Here is a 9,780-nt window from a genome sequence, read left to right as displayed (position 1 = left end):
TAGCCATAGCCCCTGAACAAGCATGCAGCAGATCAGGTGTTTCAGACTTTAAAGTCAGATCTGACAAGACTAGCTGCATGCTTGTTTCTGGTGTGATTCAGATACTACTGCAGAGAAATAGACCAGCAGGGTTGCCAGGCAACTGGTATTGATTAAAAGGAAATAAATATGGGCCTCCGTATACCTCTTACTTCAGTTCCCCTTTAAAGGGAAGGTTCAGGGAAACCTGTAAAAAAATAAAAATCCCTATCCACTTACCTGGGGCTTCCTCCAGCCCGTGGCAGGCAGGAGGTGCCCTCGCCGCCGCTCCAGAGGCTTCCGGTCGTCTTCGGTGGCCGACCCGACCTGGCCAGGCCGGCTGCCAGGTCGGGCTCTTCTGCGCTCCAAGGCCCGGAACTTCTGCGTCCCACGCCGGCGCTCTGACGTCATTGGACGTCCTCCAGGCTCTACTGCGCAGGCGCAGAACTACTGCGCATGCGCAGTAGAGCCCGGAGGACGTCCGATGACGTCAGAGCGCCGGCGTGGGACGCAGAAGTTCCGGGCCTTGGAGCGCAGAAGAGCCCGACCTGGCAGCCGGCCTGGCCAGGTCGGGTCGGCCACCGGAGACCACCGGGAGCCTGCGGAGGGTCGGCGAGGGCACCTCTTGCCTGCCACGGGCTGGAGGAAGCCCCAGGTAAGTGGAAATTGATTTTTATTTTTTACCCACCCTCCCTGAACCTTCCCTTTAACCAAATTGAGCATGCATTTCACTTGCTGAAGACTAAACTTTGAACAGAAAGGCCTGCAAACAAACAGGAACTGAAAGCCTCTGCCATAAAGACCTGGCAGAGAATTAAAAGGGGGAAACCCAGCATCTGGCGATGTCTGAGTTCAAGACTTCCAGCTGTCACTGCCAGAAAAGGTTTTTCAAGCAAATATTAGAAATGAACATTTTATTTCCAGTTATTTAATCTGTCCGATTACTTTTGAGCCCCTGAAATAAAGGGATTGTGTTACAAAAATGCTTTAGTTTGTTCACCCCACTGAAAGTCTACACCTTCAACTGCATCTGAGTTGTTTTATTTACAGTTCAATGTGGAAATGTTCAGGACCAAAATTAGAAAAAAAGTTTTCTCTCTGCAGATATTTATGGACCTAACCGTATGAGCTCAGTGGCAGTGTGAAAAAAAAAGGCTTACACCTCCACTATTTTGTTATAGAGGCTAAAGTACTTGCACCCCTACTCTCCAGTTTTGGATGCAGATATACAAACACTATCATGCTCTAATAGTTACACCCCCACTGTCCTGCCCCAGAGGTGGGGGCAGTTATGCCAAAACTGCCCTGCTCTACTAGTTACATCTCCACTGTGCTTCTCTAAGGGGTTGGAGCAGTTATGCCAACACTGCCCTGCTCTAGCAGTTAGGCTTGTTTCACACACCTCGCATCTGTACATGTCCACATGAATGCGGCAGCCAAAATTATCCACTCCTCCCATTGCTCCACCACAGCGGCTCCACCCTGTGAATCCCTCCACTGGCTTCCTATCCACTCCAGAATCAGATTCAAGATACTGTCTGGCCTACAAATCTGTCCACAAAACCTGTCCAACCTACATTTCCAATCTTACCCAGAGGTACACACCTAGCCTCTCACTCCGCTCCCCCAATGAACTTCGCCTGACCGCACCCGCATCACCCAATCCCATGCACGCCTCTAGGACTTCTCAAGAGCTGCTCCAACACTATGGAACTCCCTACCACCCCTCACTAGTGCTCTAAACCCACAGCTGAACTCTGGTCCCCTACCTTTCGTGTCTCTACCTCTCCCTCTAGATTTTAAGCCTTCAGGCAGGGTCCTCCTCCTAATGTCTCCTACCTGTTCATGCACCTCCATTACCGTACACCCATCCTATGGATCTGCGTGAACTCGACTTGCCTAATCTCCATGCTCCCTTCCAGTGACTGACTAAGCATTACCTTGTACTCATACTGTCCTGCTGGTTTTCATGTATTCCTGTATTGTTTTAGTGCTGTATATCGCCCCTAAATATTGTCTGCAACCTTATCTAATGTCCACCGCTGCATAATATGTTGGTGCTTTATAAATACAATAAATAAATGCCCAGTCCTATTGTAATAGATTTCTTTGTGGACTACCAACTAACCAACTGGCACCGCTCCAGTCTGTACTGAACTTGGCTGCTCGTCTGATTCATCTCTCTTCTCGCTCTTCCTCTGCTACTCCTCTCTGCCAAACTCTTCATTGGCTGCCAATTGACATTCCCCCTTCAACCTCTCGCCAAGTTGTACTCCTTACTAGATAACCTAAACACACACTGCCTGTATGTATACTGCATACTTCACCACTCGCCTTCATACTTCTTGTCCCCCATTTCGAATCTCGGCTCTGCCAGTTCAGTAAGCCTGCACCTATTCAGCAGGAGACCTTAGGCAAGTCTCCCTAACACTGCTACTGCCTATAGAGCGCGTCCTAGTGGCTGCAGCTCTGGCGCTTTGAGTCCGCCAGGAGAAAAGCGCTATATAAGTGTTTGTCTTTGTCTTTTAGAGTGTAAGATCGCAAAGGGCTGGGCTCTCTCACCCTTTTTTGTCTTGGAATTTTTTTATTCATTTCGTAGCTTGCACTGTTACACATTTAATTTGTCATGTTACATTTGTCATTCTAGTTACCAACTCCGTGTTTTATACCAGTGTCAATATTTGATGTATATCATTGTCTTACACAGGAGAAGCAATTGCTCACTCCCAGCCAGCAATCTGCCATTTTATATGTAAACAGTCCATCAGCCAATCAAGTGTAATGGTATACACCTGTGTCTGCAGGAATTGTATAAATTCAGCAAAATTCAGGTGAGAGGGTTCAGTCGTACATAATTGTAGACTATGGGCTTAATTCACTAAGACAAATAGCATGCCTTATCGGAGTTAACACGCCTTATCGGAGTGAACATGCCTTATCAGAGTAGCGTAGCGAGTGCTATAAACTTGTGCCTGCTAATTGGCAATGATGAGAGCTCCACTCGTCTTGCCCTGAGCCCCTGCGGGTCCAATCACTTTAAAGGAAATTATCGGCGCACTTTGATTGGTCCAATAGGCTGCCTGTCACTTGACAAGCAGTCTATTGGGCCAATCAAAGTTTGGGATAATGTCCTTTAAAGTGATTGGACCCGCAGGGTCTCAGGGCAAGACGAGTGGAGCTCTCATCATTGACAATTAGCAGGCATAAGTTCATAGCACTCGCTGTGCTACTCTGATAAGGCGTGTTAACTTTAATCATGCGTGTTAACTCTGATAAGGCATGCTATTTGTCTTAGTGAATCAAGCCCTATGTCACTTACAGGGGCCCCCACGTGCAGATATACCCTCTAATTGCCCCCCTCCCTAACCACTTACCTTATTCTGCATACTGGAAACTGTAAGGCTTCTTGCACACTGCAAGCGATTCCGATTCCGATTCCGCTTTTTAATCAGTTTTTACATCAGATTCAGATTCCGATTTGCAGTGTGCAGGGAGAAAACTGCAAATCTGAATCTGAATCGGAAGTGAAAACAGATTAAAAAGCGGAATCTGAATCTGAATCGCTTGCAGTGTGCAAGAGGCCTAAAAAGGAAATTAAAAAAAAAAAACCATGGCAGACGGGGGCCCTGGACTCCCAAATTCCCATGGGACACCAAGAGGGGGGATGCAGGTGAGCCCCGGTACCACACCACCAGGGTATATTAATCATTGCCTGTATCGTGTGCTTCGTTTGTTTTTCCTACTTTGTACAGCACCAAGGAATATGTTGGTGCTTTATAAATCAACTAGTAACCTTAGCCCGTTTAAAAATGGGCTAGGTCTGTCTGCACTCCTCCAGGTGCGCATGCGCACACACGCCGCCCGCACATGCACGCGCGCTGCGCCCCTTCTGGCCCCGTCCTCCCTCCGCTCTACACAGTCTCTGTGTCCCTCTTTACACACACACACACATTTTTATAGAGGATAATAATAATTAGACTATGACGATGGTAGGATTAGGTAGTGAGATCCTCTGAGGACAATCGATGACATGACTTTATACTCTGTAAAGTGATGCAGAAGATAAATATATCATAATAATATGGTAGGACATTAGATTGACAATGGTAGGGATTAGATTGTGAGCTCCTCTGAGGAAAGTCAGTGACATGACTATGTGCTCTGTAAAGTGCTGCAGAAGATTTCAGTGCTATATAAATACATAATTCAGATGCTAGCCAGGGTCTATATGGTAGGAATTCGATAGTGAGCTCCTCTGAGGACAGTCAGTGACATGACTATGTGCTCTGTAAAGTGCTGTAGAAGATGCCAGTACTATATAAATACATAATAATGAGATGGGGCTCTATTCTCAAAGACTTCCCGCATGCGGTAAAGTACATGCGGAAAGTTTGCGACCAAAATACCGTCAAGTTGAAATTCTCAAAATGTTCCGCATGTTTTTTCTGCATGCGGAAAAAGTGTGGTAAAAGTCCGGGATTCATGCGGAAAAATTTCCGCAAAAGTCGGTATTTTCCGCAATAAATGATCAATTTTTAAAAATGTTCAGGCGCATCATTTCGTCGTTAATTAACGATTTTTTTATCACCTACAAGTAGTAGGTGATATATTCCGCATCCCATTGACTTTAATGAAGTCTGGAGGCTTAAGGGCTGTGCTTGCTGGACTTTAACTTTTTTTTTTTTAAACACTTTTTCATGCGACCCCGCTGGTTCCGCATCTTTTTTTCCGCATGCGGAAAATGTTAGAGAATGCTGAAAAAATGCGGAGTTTACCGCTGGCGGAAATATAGCAGTAACATTTTGCGGAAAAGTTTGGTCTTTGAGAATAGAGCCCATTGTAGGGTTTGTGGTAGGAATTAGATTGTGAGCTCCTCTGGGACAGTCACTGACATGTGGAAAATATCAAGTGCTATAGAAGTACCTAATGGCAATACCAGAGAGACTGAAAGGATTGGGGAATACTGAAAGTAAATGTGATTGGGGGTACAATAAAGTACTGGTAGTGGGTAGAGACAGGGTGTTCTTACCTTGTGTATATGTGTGGAGGAGAGGGGAGGACTGTGTGACTGTGTATTATTGAGGTACAGTAGAATTGCAGCAGCAGTAGAGTGGGAGGGGCGGGGCTCCGGCGGTCAGCCCTGCAGGGGACGCGCTGTGATTGGTTGCGACGCGCTGTCTCTGGCGAGTCGGGCTGGCGGAGAAGGAAAGTGGGTGTTGCAGTGATTTTTGGGGCAGACCTTGTTGACTGCGACCCTCAGGTATGTCCCACCTCCACCATGTGACGTCAGTTCCTCTCGCCCGCCATCTTCTGTGTCTGGACTCTCCGCCATGGCTGGAACGGCCGCGGCTCGGGTGAGTGTGCTGCAGCGCACGGTGTGTGTACTCCATGTATTCCCCCAACATGTGTCTCTCTGCCTCCCTAATTGCAGCCTCATATGTCCCCCCCCCGTGTACCCCGAGCGCGCGGTACAGCCCATGTGGCACGTCACCTACACCTCCTGCACTGCAGTATATACCCCCTCTGTACACCTAGCTACGCCCTCAGCACTCTGTATGTACAACCTCTGCAGCCCTCCTGCGCCTCGCAGTATTTCCCTACACCCGCTCTGCTCATCAGCCACATCTCTGTATAACACCCCCCCCCCCCCCATGTACCCTGTGCATCAGCCACATCTCTGTATACCCCCCCTCTATGTACCCTGTGCATCAGCCACATCTCTGTACACACTCTTCCCCTCCCACACCTGAGCTACCATAGAAAAAAATAGGCAACTGCCCCAGAGCCTGTAGGGGCCCCCAAGTTGTCCCTCTCCATGTTAACTGTTGCTCCCCAGGGTCTCTGCAGAGTCTGTTAAGTTGGGAGGTGATTGGGGGAGGGTCAGCAGCCAGCTCAGGGGCCCAGGAGGGAAGTTTGGCTGCAACAAAGGGCCTCTAATGTGCTTTTTGGTTGGGGGGGGGGGGCGTCGGGCAGGCCCCCAGGCTAATTTTGCCCTAGGGCCCAACTGTTAATTGAACCGGCCCTGCCCCCCCCCCCCCTATGTACCCTGTGCATCAGCCACATCTCTGTATAACCCCCCATGTACCCTGTGCATCAGCCACATTTCTGCATAACCCCCCATGTACCCTGTGCACCAGCCATACAATAGTAATAATACAATACAATAACATTTCTATAGCGCTTTTCTCCTATAGGACTCAAAGCGCTTAGGCTCTCTCAGATTCAGTAATTGGTAGTAGGATGAAGTATTCACACAACAAAAGTTATATTTCTGTAAATGCCAAACTGCACAGGTGGGTTTTCAGTCTGGATTTAAACACGCCCAGGAATGGAGCTGTCCTGATCTGTTGAGGTAAGGAGTTCCAAAATGTAGGGGCAGCATGACAGAAGGCTCTGGGACCAAAAGTTTCCAAGTGGACTCTGGGTATGACTAGATTATTAGAACCTGTAGAGTTGAGAATGCGGGGATTGCTACGCAGCTTCAAATTTTTTTTCATATATCCAGGGACCAGATTATTCAGTAATTTAAATGTCAGTAGGCCGATCTTGAATAGGACCCTCCATTCTATAGGTAGCCAGTGAAGGGAGTGCAGGACTGTCGTTATGTTGCAGTGACGAGGTTGGTTGGTTAGCAGTCTGGCAGCAGTATTCTGTATCAACTGTAGGCGGTACAAGTTCTTTTTGGAAGGCCAGTGTTGAGAGCATTGCAGTAATCCAGTTGGGAGGTAATGAAGGCATGAACTAAAGTTGGTAGATCTTCTGGGGGGGATGAGGTGCTTGATTTTTGCGATGTTCTTAAAGTAAACCTTAAGTGAAATAAAAAAATGAGTTTTACTCACCTGGGGCTTCCCTAAGCCCCGTGGAGCTGTCCGGTGCCCTCGCAGCCTCGCGTCGATCCTCCTAGGCCCGACGGCGACCACTTCCTGTTTCGCCGTCAGGACCCGACAGGCTGGGAACGCGAGTGATTCTTCGCGTTCCCAGCCACAATAGCTCCCTCTATGTTCCTATAGCAGCATAGAGGGCTGCATCCTCTATGCTATACGTTTTTAGGTTGAACTTGCTACCCAAGTATCCTCTACAAGATGGCGCCGGACTCGGACGCCACGGCCACAGGGCTCCGGACTTTTTCACTTTTTTTTACATGTAATTCTGGCTCTGCTCACCTCTGAACTCCTCTTCGCGCTGAGGGAGGACGTGGACATGCTGGCTCTGCACCAGCCATCGGGTCGCGGTCCGCAAGAACATCAGCTGTTCGGGACCCACGTGCAGGACCCAGAGAGCACCGCAGCAGACATCAGGAAGCAGGACGGAGCTTGCTGATTTACACTGCTGCGGCCAGACCACCGGCATTGCCACCCGCAACGGCACACCATGGCCCCGCAGCTCGGCACCCGGGATGGCTCCCTGCAGAGAGGCCCCCATCCACCACACATCCCAGCCACAAGGCCGGAGCAGGACTCCATTGGCCGCACTGCCGCCGCCCCTATCAGCTGTTTGAGCATGCCGGGTTCAGCCGATCAGCACGCTCCCCTAGTCCAGACGAGGACCCACTGCTGCCGCCGCCCACGGGATCATCTTGGGAGGCCAGGAGACTTTGGAGTCGGATCGCCGGACAGGTACAACCTCAGTCACCGCCCAGTGAGCTCCACCGCAGGGGTACCTTCCGCCCTCCACCACCGGGTCCCCCCGCTCACAGTGCCACTGAGGTGGCTGCCATCTACCAGCGGCTGCGCTCTGAGGCTCCGGCTCCAGCTCCTTTCACCTCACCGATCAGCCAGGAGACCTGGGTCTGGCCTGTCCACGTGGGCTGCAACTGTTTCTGATGCTGCCCCCCTCCAAGTGGAGCTGGCTGCTGCATCTGGGCATCAGTGTCCTGCCACCTTCCTGCCACCACCAAAGGAAAACCCCCCTGGCCTGTCCATCACTGCTGCCAAGCCGGGGTGGCCCCCGGCCCCACATCCACCACCCAAAGGTGCCCCCGGACGCCCCCTGGCCCCACAGGGCCCCCACTGTCTGCACCCTCATCACCCAGCCATGCGGACTTGAGATCAGGAGCGCCACTCCTCGGGCAACCTGGTCCGAGTGAACTCTGCTGTCCGCCTCCTTCATGATGCCTCTCAGCTTTCTCAGTTTCTTTCCCTCTACTTCCACGGACAATCGGTAGCACCTGTCTTGTTGGGAGCGTGTCGCTGTGTAGCGTCCAGTGCCGAAAATGGCAGCGCTCATATCAGCTCTCAGGCTGCTCCTCCAGTCCCACTCTTTTCTGTCCCTGCTACCAGTGTATGCTTTGCTATGCTTGTATTACGTTAACCTGCCTGGCGTTCTATTAAGATCGCCAGGCAGGCTGCGGGAGGGTTTTTTTTTAATAAAAAAAAAACTATTTCATGCAGCCAACTGAAAGTTGGCTGCATGAAAGCCCACTAGAGGGCGCTCCGGAGGCGTTCTTCCGATCGCCTCCGGCGCCCAGAATAAACAAGGAAGGCCGCAATGAGCGGCCTTCCTTGTTTTGCTTACATCGTCGCCATAGCGACGAGCGGAGTGACGTCATCGACGTCAGCCGACGTCCTGACGTCAGCCGCCTCCGATCCAGCCCTTAGCGCTGGCCGGAACTTTTTGTTCCGGCTACGCTGGGCTCAGGCGGCTAGGGGGGCCCTCTTTCGCCGCTGCTCGCGGCGGATCGCCGCAGAGCGGCGGCGATCAGGCAGCACACGCGGCTGGCAAAGTGCCGGCTGCGTGTGCTGCTTTTTATTTGAGCCAAATCGGCCCAGCAGGGCCTGAGCGGCAGGCTCCGGCGGTACTGGACGAGCTGAGCTCGTCCAGACCGCCCAGCAGGTTAACTGTACGTGTATGCTGTAATGCTCTCTGTTTGCTTTTTACTTTTGCTTTGATTGTTTATATGTATGACCCATGCTTAACTGTATGCGATGCTGCACTCTGCTAATTGTACGCACAAGCTGTAATGTTGTCCTATGTATGCTTGTCCCATGTCTATGTATGTGCCATGCTTAACTGTATGCTATTTCTTGTTTCTTCACCAACGACCCTGTATGCGCCAAAACCAATTCCGGGTACAATCCACTGTTGTACTTGGCGATAATAGATTCTGATTCTGATCCTAAGCAGCTTTTTCTTCATACACCAATGCATGGGTTAACCCCCTTGGCGGTATGAAAAATACCGCCAGGGGGCAGCACAGCATTTTTTTTTTAATTTTTTTTTTTTTTTTTTTTTTTTTTTTTTTTTTTAAATCATGTAGCGAGCCCAGGGCTCGCTACATGATAGCCGCTGCTCAGCGGCATCCCCCCAGCCCCGCCGATCGCCTCCGGCGATAGGCGATCAGGAAATCCCGTTCAAAGAACGGGATTTCCTGGAGGGCTTCCCCCGTCGCCATGGCGACGGGGCGGAATGACGTCTCCGACGTCGGGACGTCATTGGGAGACCCGATCCACCCCTTGGCGCTGCCTGGCACTGATTGGCCAGGTAGCGCAGGGGTCTGGGGGGGCGCGCGCCGCACCGGATAGCGGCGATCGGGCGCGCGGCGGCGATCGGGGTGCTGGCGCAGCTAGCAAAGTGCTAGCTGCGTCCAGCAAAAAAAAAATTATGTAAATCGGCCCAGCAGGGCATGAGCGGCACCCTCCGGCGGCTTACCCCGTGTCACACACGGGGTTACCGCCAAGGAGGTTAAAGGTAGGGTCCAAGGAAATAAAAACATTTTTTTTTTTTTTTTTTACTTACCTGGGGCTTCCTCCAGCCTTTGGCAGC

The sequence above is a fragment of the Hyperolius riggenbachi genome, chromosome 5 (assembly GCF_040937935.1).
Source record: "Hyperolius riggenbachi isolate aHypRig1 chromosome 5, aHypRig1.pri, whole genome shotgun sequence".
In the NCBI taxonomy this organism is placed as follows: domain Eukaryota; kingdom Metazoa; phylum Chordata; class Amphibia; order Anura; family Hyperoliidae; genus Hyperolius; species Hyperolius riggenbachi.
Note: the sequence above shows the minus strand (reverse complement) of the source record.